Below are 22,420 nucleotides of genomic sequence, written 5' to 3' on the forward strand. Positions count from 1 at the left end.
AGGTTTTTTTAAATTGCTTTAAAGAGAATGTAGCACATATCTGTGTCCAAAATAATTAGCATAAGGCAGAGAGATGTGGGGGCAATTAATTTTTTTTTGTTTTGGTTTCTTTGGGAATCCAGTGCAGAGATGGGCTTAAGCCACAAACTTGGCACTGGGTTTGATGTAATCTTGAGGGAGAAGGTGCTGCTGGCAGAAAAAAATGCAGTTTGTGAAAGCTCCATAGCACTTCCTTTCCATCTCTGCCACCAGAACTACAGCAAAAATACTGCACAGCACAAAGGGAGACAAAAGGCTGGTAAAAGGAGTTTCTGCCACTCAGCAGACCAGGTCCTGGCTGTGGGAAGCCAATACTGGTTTTGGAAACAATCTTTGGAGGCGGTGTACATTTCTCAGAAAGCTCTGCAGGTGGCCCTAGCACTGAGCTTTCAAAAGTACAAAGCTTTCAGGCATTATTACACAGATCAGCTGCATACTTAAACCTGTTCTTAGAGTGGATGTAAGGTGCCTAAATACAAGATCGTAGCAGTAGTATTAGTAATAATAAGAATAATAATAATGATAGATCATTATAGTACGATTAACAAAGGCGGTGAAGACTCCACATTTTGTGATCCCTAAAATGGAAGCTCAAAACATAAAGAGTAGAAATAGTTTTTATTGGTTTCTCCTTTCTGCAGCATTCATGAGTCACAGGTCTGTCAAGAGGAAAAAAAAAAAAAAAAAAAAAAGAGCATTAGATCTGCCTCCTTTTAATAGTTTAGCTGAAGGAGAAAGATGATGCAAGCTGTCTCATTCCCTGCTGACCGAGCTTCTTACTCGGGACACGACAGAACTTGACTGCAAAGGCAAGAATCCCTGTAAGTGGAAGAATAGAAAAGGGGTATCCCTGGAGGCTGCTCTGTCTTTCATTGCCAGCCTCTAAAATTATACACTGCCTTCAAAGCAACTTGTGAAAGCTGTCTTTGCAGCCTGTTTCTCTTTCCCAGGCCCTGGGGAAAGTGCATCATAGCCATTCCCTGCCAAATCCAAACACCTTCAGATCAAGCATTTCTAAATATGGCTCTGCAGTGAAGCTGCTGGGGGAAAGAAAAAAAAAAAGGTGAAACTTTTTTTCCATGCATGTCTCACCTGGAAAGCTTTTAAGGTTCGGAATAATACTGCAGAGTGAAAAGCTGAAAGCCTTTCTAGTAAACGATAGCCCTAATTCTCTGATATTTTTCTTACAATTTTGAGATCACCAGTCAAATCAAACTGTGTTTGCTTGTATTTCTTAAAGTCTTTCAAAATCTTAAACCTCTTCAAAAAATGGAAATCCTCTCCACCTAGCCCACGTCAAAGATGCTGTTAAAACCATGAGGAAAATATCTTCGTGCTATTACTAATAAATGCGCATTACAGCATGGATAACAAAGGATAGATGCTTGTCCTCCTGTATGCTTATGGGAAGGGAAGAATAGCTATTTTTCTCTCTACAGCCTCATGTGGTAAGAAGCCAGATGATTCCAGCTCATGTTATTACATTCCTTGGGAACATTCTTGTACAATACTGCACTGCTTCCCTGATGCTAAGTAATAAAAATTGCAACTCCTTGCCTTGGTCTGGTGAACATTTGGGTGAAAAGATTCAATTTCTTAAGTGAGAAAAAGCATGCTGGCATAGGTATGGACTGCACAGGCTGCCTCTGGATTGGGAAAGGCAAACACAGATGTGTCCTTCAGCTGCTCTTTTCTCAGCTGATTCAGGTTCCCAAAGCTAAACTTGTTATGTTATCCTTTCCAGTGACTGTGCACTTTGGAAGGATAAAGAACTATTTTAAGTTCTCATTTATACGGTATGCTATAAAATAAGGCCCAAGATGGATGAACAGGGGCTCTGTTTTTTAACAACAGTGACCTAGAGATCTGCACATCAGCCATCTCTCCTGTAGAGTCAGACAGATTTACAGTGCCTGGAAATGTTTGCCAACAAAGATGTTATTGTAACTCCAGTGCCTGTTCAGGAAAGTTTATGAGGTAGAGTTAGAAACTGTTCATATTGTCTTCCTGCACTTGATGTATAGGAGAGACAAGATGCCAAATACATTGCTGAGTTAAAAACAAAGCTACTGCAATGTTAGGATTATATCTAACATCAAGTACCTCATGTTCTGGTCTGCTGCCTCCACCCTTCACCTAGAAAGTTTGCCTTGTTTAACTCTCCTTGCATGGCTGTGGACAATTCAGTTACCTCTGCTGTGCTTTTGCTTGCATAGCTGATAAATAGGGGCAGTGTTCATTATCTGGCACAAATTATTACATCTGTTCAGTCCTTTGTGAGACAGTTGCCTGGTCTTTCATAGGATTGGTTGTAGTCAACAATGCTAGTAGCCCACTATTCTCCATCAGAAGCAGTCAAAGGACACCCTATCACTGTATGATGGGTCATTTCGGTGAGCAGGCATAACTCCACCTGGAGCTAACGGAAACTAAACTTCTGCTGGGGTGTTATTGTCCTTTTCAAAATATGCTAGTGCTGTTTGGTTTGGGTTTTTCTTCATATTGACCTCTTGGATTGTCATTTTGTTTTTCTAAACACCTGTCAACTGTTAATACAATTACTCAAGACAGGTCATAAATTTTTATCCAAAGGCAGTTCCACTTGAAGAACACAAGATAGTTCTGCTTCTTCTGCTTGTAATTCTTGGACCATACAAGAATTTTATGTGTGTTTATATGTCTAAAATGCCTCTTAACTAAATCTCCCTCATATGACTATCAAACTGAATGTTAGCTGTATTTTAAATTGGTGAAATTTTTAAAGAACTTTATGCAACTTTTTTTTTTTTCTTGGAGGAAATTAAGTAAGCCCCATAATAAATAACCTGCTCAAGGAAGAATACCCTGTCTCTTGGCTTCTGCCCTTTGCAGTGATTGTGTTGAGCCTATGCTCCAGAACCAATGCTTTCCTGTGAATACATAACTGACATTAGCTGCACATTCCTTGGATTGTAGCAAAGTATTTGGCTGTCTAGACACAGCCAAATAAGAGCACAAAGCTTACTTTGAGCAAATCACTAACAACTTCTGTTGGCCAACAATGGGCAGAAAGGTTCTCTGATCCCTTTAGTTGTGGTGCATGGGAGTAAGTCCAGGCTCTACACAAACTAAATCACTGCAACACATGCTACTCCATCATTTCCATTCTAGGAAGAAAAAATGCAGGCCAGAGAGGCTATAAAGAAATGTGAGAACACAGCTAGAGTAGTTGCTGCTGAACCTTTCCTGTTGGCATGGTCAGTTTTTAAGAGCCCAGGGGTAACTTAATGTTGGAGGCATATAGACCAGGCAGGAGGTAACTGGCCAATTACTCTGTTGTTGGAATTGTTCTGTTTCTGTCACATTTCTGTTCAGTTCCGTGTTTGGAACGTTACTTTGTCCAGGCTGAAAATTTAGCATTGAATATTTTTTCTGCTTGTGATAAAAGCAGATTTTCTCTCTGTGATCCATTTGTATTTAGAAGTGAAGCTCTGAGAGGAGCTGTTTTTTTTCCTAATTCCTTGGTAATATGGAATATCTTCCCAGCAAATTGACTTATTTTGAAATATTTTCCCAGAAAACTGACTTTTTAAAAGTACCCAAGAGTCAGATTTACCATATGCTCCATTAGAAAGAATGAGAAAACTATACATTTCAAGGTAGCAGATAAAAAATTTGCACTCATTCAATGTTTGAAGAGATTTTTCAGGCATGAATAAAAACTGGATTTACTAGAGTATTGCTTCCTGTGAGTCTATTTTGGTTTCATTTGTTCATTTAAACAAGGAGAGTTTGGCTTAATCAAAGATTCAAAATCATGTGAGTCATTTTTCAGTGCTATGAACAGATATTATTAGATCAACTAGACATAACAACCTTGGTATAACAGAAACTGATCATTTAATACATTCTGGATAACACAGTAATGTAGATTAAAATAGTTCATGCCATTACTGTCAGCTTAGAGAAGCCGATTTTGTGAAATGTCTGATCTCTCCAAAGTTAAAAAAAAAAATTAATTTTTTTTATTTTAATGATCTTCATACAAAGAAAATTGAGATTACCAGTAGTAATATTACAAACAACACCCATCTCATTCATTCTCCATTGATATTGAACTAACTGCATCATTCCAATTATATTGCAAATCATGACAAAGACCTAAGAGCTTGGATCCTTGCAGTTATATCAAAAAATGGATGCAAGAGTCTTTGTGAGTTTAGTACCAGAAGGACATGTAATACTTCAGCCCACTCAAAGATTTTAAACCTTTGAAGGCTTGTGAGGAAATGACAGATAATAAATTAGTTACATGAAAGTATATCAAACAAGCAAGAACCAGAGGAAGCATTATGCACTGAATGACTGCATCCGTTCTGTCTCATGGACCTTCTCCTGCTTCTTCTTCTGGGAATAACCAAAAACTGGTGCTGTTTTATTGCTACTTTGCTTTTGCAATATGCCATGCTGCAGAGTGTCCTAGAGTGGGTGAAAAAAAGAGGTGGCAAAAGGGGTTGGAAATATTTTCTTCACCCAAAACACTTTTCTTAGTTCTACAAATGTATTTAACAGAAGGTCCTCTGAGTTTACACATGCTGCAGATGTCAGCTGTCTCCAGACAATATAAAGCAGGGAAAAGCTTTTCTTTCAAATATTGTATGACCATTTCAGGATACTGATAAAGGATCTTTGATGCAGCCACAAGTATTCAAATGACCTTTCCAATCCTTCAAAACATATAGCCAGTCAGCTCAGACACAGCTAAAAATTTCCTGTATGTAAACAAAAATTAATTGATATAACAGTTGGCTTTCAGACAACTGATTTGACAAAGTGTTCTAAGTACATTCAAGGCCTTTCCTCCCATTTTTAAAAGGCAAATATTTATCTAGAAGTAGAGGGTTATCCAGAAGTAATAATGCCAATGTCACGACTAAGGACATGCTGGTTACACTACTGCAGCCTCAGCTGGCCTTGCAAGGATCAAAGTTCATGGTCATCAACAAGGAATGTTCCAGAATGTTGTCATATTTAGCACAAAATAGCACACTCATCAATCATCTCTGTGAAGCAAATAAGATTTTGACAAATGGCATGTTTGTATTAAGTGCCTGAAACTATTGCTATTTTAGGAGGCCTTGCTCTATTGTCAAAGCGGAAAAGCTAAAGTTTTTTCACTTCATCATGTAGTGAAACCACCTATTGAATCAGGACACTGCAGTCTTGCTGAAAACCAGCCCAAATATTTGAGATGTGCCTAGCCTCCTTGTTCTGCTATAGTGCTTTGCACACAATACCTCCACTAGCAAGGCAGTGAGTAGGGTCCCTCAGTCCACTTCAGTTGAACTGAAGGCACAGTCCTGTTCTGCAAAGGCTGTGCAGAGCGTGGTGGCTGGCAGCATGATGAGACCTTTCCCCTCAAACCCTCAAATTTGCATGGCCACATCCCTCAGTTGTCTGTCTTGCCATCATGCTTTGTTTTTTTGCTCCCTCCTTCCTCTTTGGTATGGTAGGCAGACGTCTTATTTTCCCAGTCTTCTGTTGTTTCATTCCAAAGTCTTTATTTTAGTTTGTGCTGGTGCAATGTCCTTCAGCAGCACTTGTGGATAGATGCCTTGAGAGGCAGAAGATCTGAGGAGGAGGATGACAGTGGTGAAAGCTTTGTCTCCATATAGCCTCAGTCTCTCAGCTGTCAGAGGCAGAGATATAAATGAAAGACAGCCTGAGTGTGATAAACCTAATACACAGTCAGTGGGCTTTGTCTTCTTAACATGCCTTCTCTTGTGAAATTAGGCAGTGCATTTTAGTCTTTTCTATTTCCCCCTGCAGAGATTGTTAGTGTGTCAAAATCAACAAATACAGATCAAATGTTAAGAGTAGGTAAGACACGTCTGTTTCCTATGCTTTGTTATTCTGTTATTTTGAAATTTGTTCTGAACGCTGTTTAAGTTTGAATAGTGCTATTATTCAAATTTTATGGAGCTTTCATCAAGCTCCTATGACTGTACTCTGACTAAATATCATATTTTGTGTCCCAGATCTTCAGTAGTATCAGTGTGATGATCTTCAGCACTCCATGATCTAAGCAGCAAATGTTATCTTTGATCTCCTTATCAGACTTCTCTCTCTCTTACTCATCATGCAAATTAAATCATAGGTTATCCTCAGCCCAGTAACACCCACAAGTCCCCACATCCTGACTATCCACTGGATCTTATTCCACAGCACCAGTCTTTGTCATACCACGTTTTACATTCACTCTGTAAGACCATGGAATATTTGAAGATATGTACACTTAGGGAAATCCCAAGAATTCCTCTGTTTTAATTAGCATGGGAAATACACCAGTCCAATTGTAATTACTCATATTTTCTTGTCTTGAGTTTCTTACAATTTTTTTGAGCAGCTGGAGGATATCCTTCCTATTCCACACTGCTTTTTTTCTTCCTTCTTTATAAATGTCTAAATACCATAATATCTAAATACCATAAATGATTCCTTCTCTGCTTCTTCAGTCACAAATAATTTGATTGAAGCATTTCACTGCTAGAAGAGCAGCTTTTCCCTTTCCTACCTTATGTCCATCTTTCACATACCCATGTGTATACTTGCATTCACCTCTTTGGCCTTTCTGTTTTCAAAGGGCTGTAACAGACCTTTTTTCTTTGGCTTTGTCACTGAAGAAATGCTAATGATGTAGACCCCAATGCGTCACAGAGGAGCTTTCTCCTGAGCTTCGGCTATCCTATTGTTTTGTCTGACCAAGTCTATTCACAAGATAATAACATTTAATGAGTCCCTCTCTCTCTCTCCTTCCCACAGGCAGACTTGTAGACGCCACTCTAGCTTTTTAGCGTTAAGAGTAGGAAGCAGTCACTACAAAGGCATGTCTACATTGCAGGCAGAGCTGGGATTGCACCACATGCACACACACTTGGGTTACCTATTCTGCCAGTCCCAGGACACTGCGTGCTTACCAGTGCCCTTACCCTGCGCTAGGCTGCAGCCTCCCGCAATTCCATTTCCCTTCCCAGCTGGGTTCCCACATGTGTATTTCCACGGATAAATATCCAGCAGACCTCCCGCTGAATTGTAAGTATTTTGAAAGGCAGACAGGTACCCAAATCACACAAACAATTCATAAAATCCATCTGGAAACCTTGTAGGGATTGAGGAAGTTTCTATTTGGACTCCTGACAATCCAGGTTTATGCAGTACATGGTAAGAGATACTATGTTACAGGAAAGAATTTTCTGAAAAAAAGAAGCTTTTAGCTATCTTATATTAGTAGTATCATCCCAACAAAAGCACTAAAATGGCCTTAGCAGGCTTATAGCTATATTCCTTCAAGAACTATTGATGTCAAAGTAGTATAAACAGGTATGTCTTTACTGAGCAGCAAAAGGGAATATATTTCTGCTGGAATGCTCCCATCACACACAGGCACCCCTCGGCATCCTCTGTACTTACAGCCTTGTTTAAAAGTGCTCTCCTGTCACAATTAACACCTGTAAAATGTAATGAGTTATCTATTTTCAGTAAGATTTGTCTGTCTGAGTCTTCCATGTTACACCATCTCCTTCTTTGCACCATGGACATAAATATTCCTGCAAAGAGGCAAGAGTGTCCTGGCTGGACTCTTGACTCTCCTCTCTCAGGAGAGCCCTCATTTTTAGCTCATGTCATGGGTTTTTCACCTCAGCTGCTGAATGGTGAGCAGCTGCCTTCCCCTGTTTTTGCTTTCCTCTGCTTCTACACCTGGACAAGATTCCCGAAGGAGCACTTCCTTCCTGGTTGTAGAGAAAAGAGGGCTTGTCCAAACAGCTGTTCCCCCTGCATGAGTCTTCCCCTTGCTCTGCAGGGGTGGGGGGGATGCACTACAGCATGCCATTCTGCTTACTGTGTTTCCTAATGGACTTTCAATTATGCAGATGTTTTAAAAATCCCTTTGCTTTCTATGTGAGCAATCACTGTTGTGTTTCATATTGCACCTATTTGCTTGGTCTGAAACAGTATTTGTGGGTTAGTAAGATCCATAATTTAAAAATTATATGTATAAAGAATACGGAAACATGAAAGCAGTGGTGTTTTCTGGCAACTGTGAGGATGTTCTGCAGCTGCAAGTTGCAGTTTGGGAAATTTGTCCTGAATTTTGAAGGCTGAATGTTAAGTTAGCCAAATCTTGCTTCTTCAGTCTGGATCCAACTGCACTGAGTGCCAGTTTACTTCTTTCATAGCAACCAAATACAGCTTATATATATTTTCTTACATATCAAACTTGCATGGCAATTTTAACAAAGATTTTTTAAAGTATCAGGGATTATTTTAGTTCAAGGTCTTGGCTAGTAAAGTATCCAAAGTAAAAGCTATTATGTTTATTGTTGCTACTGTTCATAATATTAATATCAAGCTGCTAAAGTTGCTGTCTTGTTGAACACCAGCTCTTCTGTTGCATTTTATGATCCCAAATTTCCTTGCTAATAAACTATGACTCCTTAATATATTTAGCACATTAGCTACAATCTTGGCTAACGCTAATCCATCTGTCCTTTGAGTAGGGTACAAAATAGGCTGACAGTGCACAGAGGGTGCCTAAAGCAACTTATTCTGCAATGAACTCAGGTGTACGGGTGTGACTCAGTGCCTGTTGCTGCCTTTAAAACTAATTGTCCAAACTAGCTGACTCAAGAAGCCCATAAAACTCTGCCCATACAAAGAGCTCACCTACGCCATTTGACGACTTGTTTTGGCTGGTTTGTGCCATTGTCATACTATTCCTGCCCATAGGACACCATCCACTCCCCTACTGAAAGCACTGAAAACTTTGCAGTTGGCTTCAGTGGTGTGTGGAGCCTGTGATTATCCCCCTACAGATATTAGTCCCTAAGAACAGTCCTCCTCCCACCATTGTTTTCGTTAGTGGCTGGGCACCTCCCACTGCATTTTTAGGGATGGAGTTCCCAACTCTCCACTCACTTGACTACGAGTCTCTGGAGCATATAACTTTATGAATGTGTGGGTTGAAAGCTGTGAGAGATGCTTAAGGGGAGTGCCAAGGGACACTGTCACATGAAAGTGAAACCTTCTTGACTGCATAGCTCTTCAGCCACATTCAGCTGGGACTATCTCGCCTTCTATTATAGAAAAAGTGATAAGCATAATTTAAGCAACATCTTCTGAGACAATCTAGTGTTTGGAAGCAAGAAGGATAAAGTCAGGGAACAAGCTTGATGCTGAAACAAGAGACCACTGCTCATGCCAAGCGATGAGCTCTGTGCTGCTGTGTGTCAGGTCAGATCCATGAAAAGGACACAGATGTGATTCTTCATGGGATGTGTGTCACAGATTCAGGGTGAAATGGCTCACACAGCTAACTCCACATTCCTGTGAATGTGTCTCTTCCATGCTGATCAGAGAGGAAAGCTCATGAACTTTGATCAGGGAAGGAGGGAAGGAGAATTGGCAAGCAGGGCAATAAATATCAGAGAAAAAAACTGTTGTATGAAAGAGAAACACAAAAGGAAGGATGTTCTGGTAGGCATTTAGGAGAAAAATAAAAGACATTAAAACATATGGAAATTATCTGTGGATACATATATTATCTCAGCATAATTTCAGTCACCAACTGCTGTTCTGGTCTACCCACTGTAACCTCTTCTGTCATCTTCATTTTCTCTTACTCTAGTTTCTGTCTTCAGTTCACACAAAAAGCTTTTACTGATAACAGTTTTTCTTTAAAATTAAATTATTAACCATATTTTTCAATTCATTCACCCCTCTACTAGTTTTATCACCATCTCCTTTTTATGTCTAGGGCAAGTTTTAAATATTCATCCCTCTGCAAATTTTTCAGCCATTATCTTCACATTCTGTCCTCAGCATTTCCTGACCTTCCATAACTTCCTTATTATTCCATTAAATAGAAGTGTCCTGTCCAGTAAGCCTTATATCGACTTTTCCAAGATTTGCTTATATTGTCCCATTTAAAATGTGTCCAGAGATTGTGTAAAGGAGAGCATAAAGTTTGCCTGAAAGGAAAATCTAGGAAAATAACTGAATAATATATATCATATTAATTAGAATTGAGGAGCTGATAAATACAAATTTTCTTTTCAAAATTTTCTTTAATATTAATCTTTAATGCTGTAATTTAAAAATACATTATTATAATAGAAAAATATTAATGTTTGAAACTGTCTCATTTCCCAAAAAATATCATGTATTGGATGTTTCAAAAGGTGATGTATTTTCTTTAGAATACTCTCGTCATTAATGGTACAAAAATTGAAAAGGGCTGCTTTGGATTACAAGGAACAAAAGCTTTGAAATCATAGTACAAACTACAAAAGTCCTTCCTCTGTACAGTGTTAAATAAAATAATTTACAATTTATATTACATGTAAAAATGCTTTCAAAAGTCCAGGAGAAAAGAATTATATGGACATGTTGGAGACAATTATGTTTCATAAGTCTTTGGGATGGATGGCTAATGTATAATAATGAATAATCTGATTTTCTTACAGGTACAAGTAGGTCAGGTGTGCAATCCAAGAGTTTTGTGAAGAATTCCAGCCAATTTCCAATTGCAAATATAGGAAAATCTCATTATTTGATTTTTTTCCAACTCAAAGCAATCATATTCTAAATCTTTCTTCTCAGTATGCCAAGTCTATGCACTCTTGAAAATTCTTTACCACTGTGTACTAGCATCAAAGGATAATGCAAAATTATATGTAACATCTGCCTTGAAAAACATGTCAGTATTGCATTTTAAATACAAAAATATAACTTGATTCTCCGGGTGTTACTAAAATATTCTACATAAGTACAAAATTGTACCTTATTTTAAGTTGTATTCTCCACCCATTTCTGTAACCACTGAAAATAGGCTTGTGTGAATTCTTCAACAAACCAAATTTTTCCTAAGTAAAGCTAGAGTTACAGAATCAGGTCATATTTCAGTAAAAGAAAAGTGTTCTGACATTACTCATGGGCCACATTTTTAAGGCAAACAGAGAGGGTATTATCTCTTCCATGATACATTTGAGTAGCTGCTTCTAAAAGTTTCCAGCTTTGAAATCTGAGGAATTTCCAGCCATGAAGAGCAAATGCATTGTCCTGCTCCTTCTGTCATCTATAACCATGCACTACTGAGAATAAAATCTTCTCACAGAAACTATTGAATACTTGAAATTTAACTTTCTAAAATAATTGCATGTGATAGGTACAAGAAATAAAGAATCAGAATTTACCAAATACCAACTAACTCTTCCTATGATTTACATAAATGTTTTAACTTAGATTTTTTTCCTACTAAAATTTTCTCTATCAGGTGTGCCAAGGAGTTCACTTCCCCCAGATATGCTTTTATCTGATTCAATGGCAATATTGTGAGTAGAATTTTTAGCCCAGGCAAAAGCATATATTCCTACTTTAAAAAACCCACACAAAACACAAAACAAAAAAAAACCCACCAAAATCACCAAAAGCAACTCATGCATTTGAAATTAGTGGTTGCACATTCTTTGAGGTTAATATACTGACAGCAGAGAAAAAAAATCTAAATCCAATAGCAGCAATAAATTAAACAGATGAGAAAGTCACATATTAATCTCATTACTGGAAAAGAATCATGAAACAGTAGAGCATCAGATGTAAGGCTGAGGTTTTCCTTTATCACTGTAAAAAGTGATACCAGATAAAAGGTGGGGTAGTGCAGGCACTTTTGAACAAACTGCATCCAGATGTGCACATGGGTCAGATCCAAGGTGCCCTAGACTGACAGGAAGACACTCACTGATTTCAATGCTGTTCAGAGCTGTCTTTCAGAAGATTGGTTTCTCAGCCAAGTGCCACATCACCAGGTCATTCCTGCACAACTGCTCTTCTAACAAACTGTCCTTAGACTCTGATATGGTGCTTCTGGTCAGTCGTGTCACAGCACTCCTGGGAAGGGACAGAAAAGGAGACAGAACAGAAAGAATAAAATAGCCATTTAGATGAAGCTTCCTTAGAGACAGAGAATGAGAGAGAGAGAGAGAGAGAGTGCAACTGGGAGAGATCAGACAGAGGCTTTTGCCAGGTTCTGTGAGCAAATGATATCAGGCATTTATGGAGGCTAAAACAGAAACAGCCAAATTTCTTCTAACCTTGAAAGAACCCACTAAGGGCTCTGAAGTGGAGTGAAAGGAAGGGCAGTCTGTCTAGTTTGCCTGCTGCATGTCCTGAACTAAAACCACAGCACTTCAGTAGTGCTGCAGAATAAACATAAGCATCTCTTGCATTACCTTGGAAGGGACCATGAGCTGACTTTCCAAATATTTCTAAAAAAGCTGTATACCTTCCCTGATCTGGACAGAAAATATCCATGCCAACAAATGGAACACATGGGTTTCTGCTCAGGCTTTCAGCTTCTGTTGAAATGTAAATATGAAGTTAACCACAAAGTTGTGGCCAACTCTATTTTGGTGATAAATAGCCAAACTCTATTGAAATTCATAGAGCTGAACTGCAAAATGCAGTATATAGTTTTTCATATATGGTTCTATGTTTTTATATGCTTGCACTCACCCTGACATTTCTATGCTAATGTCTCATTTTCTGATTTTCCAGCATAGATAATTATGCAGGCATTTTACTTAAGGCAAGACATTTTATTTTCAGTGGCAGATCAATATGCCCAGAAGAAGATCTACTGCCCAGTAGAGGGTGCTACTTGATTTTAGGAATAAAATTTATCAATAAACTTTAAGAATAATATTTCCATGTAATTATGCAAATTATGAGTGTATCAAGTCCTTCTGACAGCAGCACTAAAGAAACAGAAAGGTGGCATATTTTTTGCTAGCATGCTTGTTTCAGACGGTAGTTCAAAGTGCTGAGGAGTGATCTAAGTAAAACTTTGGTTTAATGCTCTGACATCAGTCTAAATGGCACTAGATACTACTGCTTAGAAATAAGCATTGTGTACACAACCCATGCTCTTGGTCCACTGGGGATTTCTTATTTTATATTCTCTCTATACTAAAGTTGGCAGCAGGTTTTTACTCCTGGACAGACTTTTTAGCTCTTTACCTTTTACCAGACCAAACCAATCTGTTTGGAATTTCAGAAGTTTGTTATTCTGGCAAAGTAGAAATTCAATGGAAAGTTTGAGGTAAATTCAACAAGATGTCTGGGAGACAGGAGGGCTCAAAAAAGGAAATGGTTTCACCTCTTGAAAGTTTTCCTAACTTTTTTTTTGGCTCATAGAAACTACAAAATATCTTGGCTGAGGAACTTGAAATTTTGTTTTAATCTTTTGTAGATGGTGATTTCTCTTTCATTTGGCTTCTTTTGGGGTGCTTCAGGGGACAATTATTTAATCATGAAAAGACATTTATGCAAACATTTAGGGTTCCTAAATCCACATGACAGCTTGTATAGGGCTTATGAGATCTACAGTAGGGAAATGCAGCTTTCCCAGACTGCACAGACTGTTCCACAGGTAATTCTTGTGATCAGGGCAGGGCAAACTTCCTTTCAGAATAGGCTTTAGTAGGTTTCAGCTCCCCTGTGAGAAGATCTGAAGGGTTCCACCCAGAGCACCATCAGGTCTTCTGCATCTGCTTAGAGTTCTCCTTCTTGCCTCTGTTATCTGTGCGTACATCTCTTGGCAGAATTTGAGGCAGAAGATATTCTCCACCACAAATCTAAACTGGTTCTGTAAGCTCTGCCACTCCCCGTGTATGGCCAGAGGGCAGACCTGTATGTAAAGACTTACCCCAATGACATCCAGGAAAAAATCCACTTTTGTGCTCTCACTGAGTGGTCAAATGTCCTGTACCGGCCCTAAAGATCACGTCTTTAGGTGTAGTTAACAGTTTTTCAGTAGTGAGCAAAACTTTCCATAATGAAAATTGAAGGAAATTTGAACATTCACGGTTTATTATTTGTTACTCCTAATTGGCCCAAAGTCTAAGGGCTGAAGCAATTTACTGGCATGATTTTTCATAGAATATTATTAAGTAAAAGATGAGGTTCCCTAATGATTTATGAACCTAATAGGGTCAGAATTAACACCATGGTGAAGATTCTGTTCCATTTTTTGAGATATTTGTGCTGCTTCCAGCTTCTTGGATTTACCATAAATTACATAATTTTCAATCCAAAAAAATACAGACATAAGGAGGTAGGATCAAGACATGTAAGTCAGAAAGAATCTGTGGAAGTTTGGGAAACTTGAAACCAAGCTGTTAGAAAGGAAGGAGGGAGGTATGCAAAAAGTATAAAATAATTAATATTACACCTACAGGCAGAATTATTCTCCAAAGTACAGAATATTTTCTGAAAGTAACTTAGTGTTGTTGAAATGTTGACTAGAATATGTAAAGCTAGTCCTGAGACAGCCACTGCATTATGTGTGAGCTGTCCTCCTGTCACCAAACTCTCTTTTTTCCCATTCCATCTTTTCTCCTGTCTCCCTATCCCAAACTACCCCAAAATTTACTGTAGTAAAAGGGAAAATAAATTAAGGAAGTCTGGTATGTTTGCAGGTACTGGTCCCGAGTTTTATTTGTCAGTAAGAGACCTAGTAGCACCACAGAAGTAAAAAATAGGAACCTAAAAGATGATATACTGAGTTAGCATTGGTTAAAATAATGACGTCCTGGTGAGTTCAAAGAGATATAGACTTGGTAGGGAGCAATGACAGAGAACTAGCAGCTATCTCAAAAGCATGGAAGAAGTGAAAAAAAAAGAAATCATATCTAAAAACTATAGAGAAAAGGACTTCCAAAAAGGTTGTTTCTGGAAGGCAAAGGGAAACGAGAACAAAATTATTTTCAATGAAAAGCCTCATTACATTTAACAAAATGAAAATGATTTATAAGTATACAGCCTGTTTACAAAGACTTTATAAGCTTCACTTTGCTAATCTCTTTCATAGAAGGAAAGTCTGCACTGGGTAATTTTCAACTCATCTATTTATTCCCTTCCACCAAGCAAAAGGATTGAGAAAGCACTGATAAACAGAAGACCAGAAATGGAAAACAGAACAGAAAAGATCTGTGTGAGGACACCTCAGGGGCAATCCTGAATATTGTCCCTCTTTAAATGCTTTCTAAGAAAGCCATTTTTCATCCTGCAAATAATTATGAGGACCTGTCATCCATCACCTAAAGGAAATTTCTTCATTAAAATCCATTTGTCGTGTAATTTCTCTGTTCGCAAATATGTGTTGGCTTTTTTTTTTTCATGAAACAAGTCCATCACCTTTCACATACTTGAAAGAGAAAGTCCAACAAGGAGTGCTTCAGGTTCATTATTTGGCTCAGTTATTTGCCAGATGTTAAGTGAGGCTGTGTTTTGGCTAGCCTGTATGCTCTAATGTAATATTAAACCAACTAAAACATTAAATGGGGTCCAAGTGCAGACCTGCAGTTAAGAGAAGCATTTAATGAAAAAGGAGAATTCCTGAAATTTTATCTACAGTCTTGAGATAATCTAAATTATTCAGGCTAACAGCATAAATTAAAATCAATATACTGTTAAAAATATGACAAAAATCTGCTGAAAATAACCTCCACCAACACTCATCCTATTTTACCTTCAGGATAACATTGTAATGTCTAGAAGGGCTAGTTGTAAGGGACTGTGACCTCTGCTTCCAATTCTTCTCCTGAGAATTGCAGGCTATCTATCTGCAGACCTATTTTCTGTCAAGAAATTATTCCACCACATATCCTTAAATGGCAACTTTGTTGTTTCTGGCTGGCAGTTCACCACAGTATCTGGACTATTAACTCATCCACAAAGGCCAATTGGCAGGTTAACTGCTGGTACAGTTAAAACATGATTGAAAACTGCATACAATGAAAAGTATTTGGTAATTGATTAATTTTTTCTCTATATGCCAGAAGATGATTTTTGAGGGTTGTTAACATTTATCATTGCAACCCCAAAGTCTGCTTGCAAGATTAATTGTTCTCTTCCATTGTTATCATTGCTATACTTATGAAAATGTAAATTACATGCTTTTATTACTTTATTCACCCGGTACATAGAATAGACATCACAAAACACTAGGCATGAAATATGTATTAAAAGGTTATAAAACACATGAAAAGCTAAATGAAAAAATCTAATTACTGGTGTTACCTGGAGACAGATATCTCTGACATAAAGTCTGCTCTTTTTGGATGATGTGTTTTTAGTACCATCCCACAGCCAACATTAAAGCAGTAAGATAATTTTGTGGGAAAATTTTTTTTTTTTGTTTACTGTTTGCAACACTGCGTCCCTATAGCTCCACAAGACATCTTTTCATCTGGTGTTTTTTTGGAAGGCCCTTCTTGACTTGAATGAGTCTCATATCAGCACTCAGTTCTGTACCAGATAAAACTCTCCCAGCAGGATTTTTCTGCCATCCATCATAGGCCAATTAGGAGGAACTAGGTGGTTATCTGAATCTTGAGGTGTACAAGTGATAGTCAAAATTACTTCTGGCTTGTGTATAGGAAGGATACAAAATTATCCATTTAACTGTTTGGAAACTGTCTAACTCTCTCAACTATGCCTCAAATAGTAATTGTTTAGTTTCTTGGAGTCACTCTGGGATTATATATATTCTCCACTTGCAACCCATCATTCATGACCAGTCACCCACTTGTGAGTAGTGCAGCCATATTCAACTAATTCTGGTATAAATTTGAAATCACATCACATCAAGACAACATTAATTTCTATCTTCTTTTCTATCTTCCTCTGCATAGGTGTTGACAATAATAAATAGACAAATGAATAGGATGGTAACCAGGAGTTCATCTGTATACATGCATAAATAGTTATAAAAGATACACAAAAGAAAGATGCATGAATGGCCTATAAAATATGAAAGTAGATAAAGAAATACTTCTTGGTGTATATGAAAAAATAGGCACAACTTAATAAGCTTAAGATATAAGCTTAATTCCACCTGCCTGTATTTGTCCTCAACCATATATTTATGAATGATTGTACTGACTGTCAGAACTTAATGAGAGGAACAAAACAGTTTAAACTAATATCTATTTGAAACAATACTGAACCTCTTCTTAGTTCAAAGTAACAAGAACATCCTGCTGAATGATGTTGAGATAGGCATTTTGTTTAAAAGGCTCTTTCAGCAGTTTGAAATTCAGGAAAGAGAAAGCTTAGACCTGTCCGGGTTTGTAGCATTTTACCTGAGCACCTCCACAGCTAATGAGTGAAGCAAAGCCTTGTGAAAGTTGTGGTTGAAATAGATGTTCATAGCAGAAATAAAATACACAAAAGTTATTACTTACATTTCAAATCAGCCATAAAAACCAAGCTTATTAATTATTACAAACATGAATATCCTAATATACCTCTAACTGTAATTATATTCAGGTCATTTGATACAAACTTTTCTAATTTGGCAACAAACTGTTTGCTTGGAAACCAAGCAATGGTAGCTAGAAATTACTCCAGGTTTAAGCAAACATTGTTCACAGTTTAATCCTCCATTTCCTGTGGTTATCTTTTATTTGGCTTCCACAGGAAAATGCAGCTTGCTCTGTCATTAGTAGCTGTCCTCCTGCTGCCTCCTCACTCCTTCCCTCCAGTTGCTTCCATTTCAGTGGTTTCCAGCTCAGGGCAACAAACCATCCTTGACTTCCTTGACGCAGCAATGTGAGAAGCCTTCCAAAACTTATGTTCTAAATAGGAAATTATTATCTTAATATAAAAATTATTCAGCAAAGAAGGCTTTGATTTCCGTTTATTCTTTTCCTTGACTTAAATGTATAGATGTATACAGAAGACATTAAAAGATTTTTCATATATCCCCCAGGCCACAGAGACACAAGAGTTTGCTGTCTAGACTCCTCATTACTTTTCCTCTCTTGCTTTTCAATGAAGTGCATGCCAGTAATGGCCTGGAAGCAAATCACACCCCTGAATTTTGCCAGAGTACTCTCCTTTGCCTCTCAAGAGAGCCTCACTCTTGCTATATCTCCCTCCCTGCTTGAATCTGGACTTCTGGGATCCCAGCTTTCAACTCAGACAAAAAAAAAAAGCCTCTCTTGAATACCCTACAAAATGGGAACCTCCTATTCTAGACTAGCATGCTCTTTGTGGGAGTGGTAACTGTGTTGTCCAACCTTGTGGGGCTTGACCAAAATCCAGGTGACACAGTTCCTGGATGTACTCTAATCATTAGGCCCAAGAGGTAGGTATCAACCTGTTTCTTCAGGGAAGGTGCCTACAGCTAGTAAATTCAAATCCACCCAGAAGAGCTGGATGGACATGAAGAGCTGGACATGAAAATTAAGAATGTTTTGTTGATAATTCTCAAATATAGCTGAGTGGGATATAGTCATTTAACCGTCTCAGGTGGGCAGCCTTTCTACTGAACATATACACTTTCAGGGAGCTACTTGTGTCGGGGAGCTTTCCTCAGAAAGTAACACGTGCCATCTCAACTATTTTGATGCATAATTACATGAGAGTGGTCTGACTGGGTCACACCTCAGCTCAGAGTCCTATTATCAAAAAGTCAAGAAGCAGATGCCTACGGAAGTGTGTAAGTGATGCCACTTACACGAAGTGTACACTTGCCACGAAGAATATTCATCCATCATTCAATCATTTGTGCCTCATTGAGTTTTTGCACTGGTTGTCTGACATACAATAACTCTCAATTGACTTTTCTTATATGAATTTGTCTAGTTGACTTTGGAAATCATGCAAATTTCAGCATCTGAAACAAGCTGTGATAAGGAGATTCAGAGCTTAACTATATATTGACACAGATGGATTAGGGACAGCTTGTTTGAACCTCTTTCTTGGAACTGAATTACTCTGGGAACTTCAGTCTTATTTACAGTTACCTCTTGGTCCCTTAAGCTGGTGGATTTATTCAACCAGGTGGTTGAATAAAACCTGAAAGTAAATACCTGCCAGTACCACTGAAAAATTTGCTATCATTATATTTAAGGTGATTTTCTGGGGTGACATTGAGGTGCCCTGCTAGGACTGAACTGTTAAAATGGGGCCTCTTATTAGGCCTGTTCACCTCTGCTTTTCACAGATTATTTGTTCCTTCATATTTAGTGCATTTTCCTCTGCTACCACTTGCACTGTTTTCTCTTTTTTTTTTTTTTTCATGAAGAGAAATATCAGGCATTAATAAAAAACACAACAGGAAGAATGAGACATTTACATATAAAAAAAATCCAATCAGACTAAGCTGAATTAAGGTTTCATGACATTAAAATCCAGTTTCCCTTCTTATGGAGAAATAAAAATTCAGTTCATATCTTGGAGAAGAAGCAGCGAGGAAAGTTAATAAATATTACATTGTCTTTTAATAGAGGAATAGATGCAGAATTATTGCTGGTAGCAGTTTAGATCTTTAATTCATATTGAACAATGGGAAAACAAAAGGTGTAAAGAAAAAATCTGATTTATGTTGCAAATATTTTGGTTTTGCTTTTTTTATCTGTGTGCAAACCATTTGTTTGACACAGGTCATTTTTTTGTCATTGTACATGCCATTCCCACTGTGGTATTACAGAGAGGCAAAACAGATAAACAGAAGAAGCAAATAAATAGTCTTCAGTGTAATTAATGCAATTTATAATTAACATGGACAGGGGAAAGATTCTAAGACAAGGCTTAGAAAAATTACAAGTCCTGATGTTCAACTTGTTTCTAAATTTATTTGTGAACCACTGATAAAATAGAATGAGAAAAGTCTTTATAAAGTAAATGATATATCATTACACAAAATAATAGGAACATGCAGTGCTGTAAGTATGAATTAGGCATCCTGTGGTTGACTTCTGCATCATATAAACATACTAGTCAGTCCAAAACTGAAAACAGAGACAGGAATTCAGTAATCAGTGTCCCTTGTCCAGCTATTAGTGACTCCCAAAATTCCTTGCAATATGACCCATATGGACCCATATGGAACTATTCATATATGTAAAGCAAACTAGCAGAGCAGCCTATATATGAGTAGTAATATATTTGCCAGAAATGGAGAGTGTAAATACAAAAAGTACCATTAAAGGTCACTGAATTCAATTAGATTTTTCTATTGTATTTGTTGGCATTGAATCCTGATGGAAAAGGAAGACTTCCTTAATATAATGTGTAAAATAATACATATGAGTACATGATTGTTAATCATGCCACCAGTACACTGCACCTGTTGAGTGAAGGCCTAAAAGAGAATTTCTGTGATTGGATTTGGAATTTTTTTGGGATGGGAAATTTGCTTCTAGAACATTATGGAATTTCGAAGATGCTTCAGTGCTGACAATTCCCCTTGCACAGTGTGGACACATGCTTAGGGACATGATTGTCCTGCTTACTATTTTGGTGTGGTTTTCAGCAGCAGATTTTGGCATTCTTTACTAGAACATTAATCCATAAGGATTAATATCATCAATATAATTTATTTCCAAACTGATGCTGATCCAGAAATAACTTCATTTTGATGAAGTACCGCTCTCTTCATTTACTCAGCTGGTCCCTTTCTGTATTAAGTTTTATAACTTTAAGTCATGAGTATCTTTCCAAATTTATTAATACCGTCTAAGTCAAATTAAGCCAATAAATTGAGCAGTTCTCAGTTCTCTTGTTTATTACATTGGATCCTAGCACAGACAGACAATTTCAGACATTTCTCTTTTTTGTGCACCCTTTAAGTGCACTCCTTAGGGCCTTGATTAAGACTGCTCTCAAGACTGACATTTCACTAAAAGTATGTCTCGTTCTTATCCATTTTTGTTGTGAATTTAACAATCTTTTGATCAATGCAAAGGGCCAGTGAGACAGAGACCATTCACCCTGTGTATTTACTTCTCTGCTTAGGAGGTGGAACAAATGGCCTTCCACAAATGATAGCTTCTGCAAAAGAAACATTTCTCTTTACCATACTTGTCTTACTGGTGCTTCTGCCTTTTCACTCCTCTTACAATCAGGGAAAGGCAGCAATTGGAGGTGCAGACCAGCCACAAGGAGATGTGATGAAGCTTATTAGTAGGATTCCTAGTAGTTCTACAGACCAGGGACAACCCAAAGAATCTGTGGCTATCTACAGTTCCTTCATCATTTGAGTTAGCTCACGGATCTTTCTAGCTCCTGGAGATTCCAGTTGTTAGGATGCCCATCCTTCAAGTAGTCTACTCCCAGGCAAATAATTCTTTGTTTTTAGAGGTTTAGAAGAGACCATGACCCTCTCTGAGTACTAATGCATTATGATACTTGGGATCAGTGTGAAGCGTTTCACACTTTTATAGCACTGGCATGTTATTAAAAGATAATATGCAGCTCCAAAGCTTCCAAATCATGTATGTTGCTATTTTGTGTATTTTTTAAAGACTATTCCAAAACCAGTCATATGAATATAATGACTAGTTGACCTCCCAAGAAATTTGGGTTACTGTGAGGCAAAACATAGGGTATAATTTTAGAAGAGAGATTTTTTTTTTTTTCATTTGTAAATGCTTAGCAGATTAAGGAAATTGGCAAATGAATTAAATTTGTGAAACATACAGAGCTCTGAGTGTACAGTAATTACTCATGGCTACAGCATAGAGATCTTTGGAAAATAGTTTGGTGTTTAATAACTCATTTTTAAGTGTTATTAGGAAGTGTAGTAGGCAGAAACAGAAATTAATCTCTTTATCTATATATTTTACATAGACTATGTTTTTGGTCAAAATAATATAACTTATTTTATGACAGAAGTAAAAATAACATTTATTCCCTTTCAATGTTTTGCTAAAGTATCTAAATCTGCATTTGATTAATATGGCTACCCAGACTGATATACATTTAGTGATCCTGAACTAAAAAAAAAAAAAAAAAAAAAATTTAATACACTTTTGCTGCTGTCACAAAATTCCAGTGACATAGTTCTGCTCACCAGCAGCCATGTAATGAAAAAAGTACTCCTGAAATCCTAAACCTAACATTTTCCTGTTAGTCAGCATAAATGTTTTTAATGTAAAATTGGATCCCTTAATAAATTAGAATTTATGTAAAATCTGCAAATGCTTTTGTAAGCAAGAACTAGTCCTGACAAAAAGCTTCTATGGCTAGGCTTACTTGCATGTCTATTGTTTCCTCGATCAGGAGGAAGATCTGTCCAGGAAAGAACCCCCGGCACCTTCAATGTAAAGTAGAAAGTAAGGGAACCGGTAAATTCAAGAAATATTTGCTTTTAAAATTATGCTTAATTTGTGTGTCTCAGCCAGTCACAGCTTCTTTCAGGATGATTAGCAACAGTATTTTCCAGTGTGTTGGAGTAGACAGTGATTTTGCATTTTTTATTCAATGCACAGTCAACCTTGTTGCAGCAAAGAGATTAACCTCAGAAGAACACAGGCATAACTTCTGTGAAAACTTA

The 22,420-nt window shown here is 37.5% G+C and overlaps 1 long non-coding RNA gene across 1 annotated transcript; it reads right to left on the reverse strand.

The window, feature by feature from the left end:
• Positions 1-638: 638 nt before the first annotated feature.
• LOC128804687 (uncharacterized) lies at positions 639-2,226 on the reverse strand. The gene is made up of 2 exons (XR_008436163.1): positions 2,143-2,226; positions 639-698 (listed from the first exon to the last, which is right to left on the reverse strand). It is a non-coding gene; the product is annotated as an uncharacterized LOC128804687 (long non-coding RNA).
• Positions 2,227-22,420: the final 20,194 nt, after the last annotated feature.

Source organism: Vidua macroura, chromosome 3 (genome assembly GCF_024509145.1).
Source record: "Vidua macroura isolate BioBank_ID:100142 chromosome 3, ASM2450914v1, whole genome shotgun sequence".
NCBI lineage: Eukaryota > Metazoa > Chordata > Aves > Passeriformes > Viduidae > Vidua > Vidua macroura.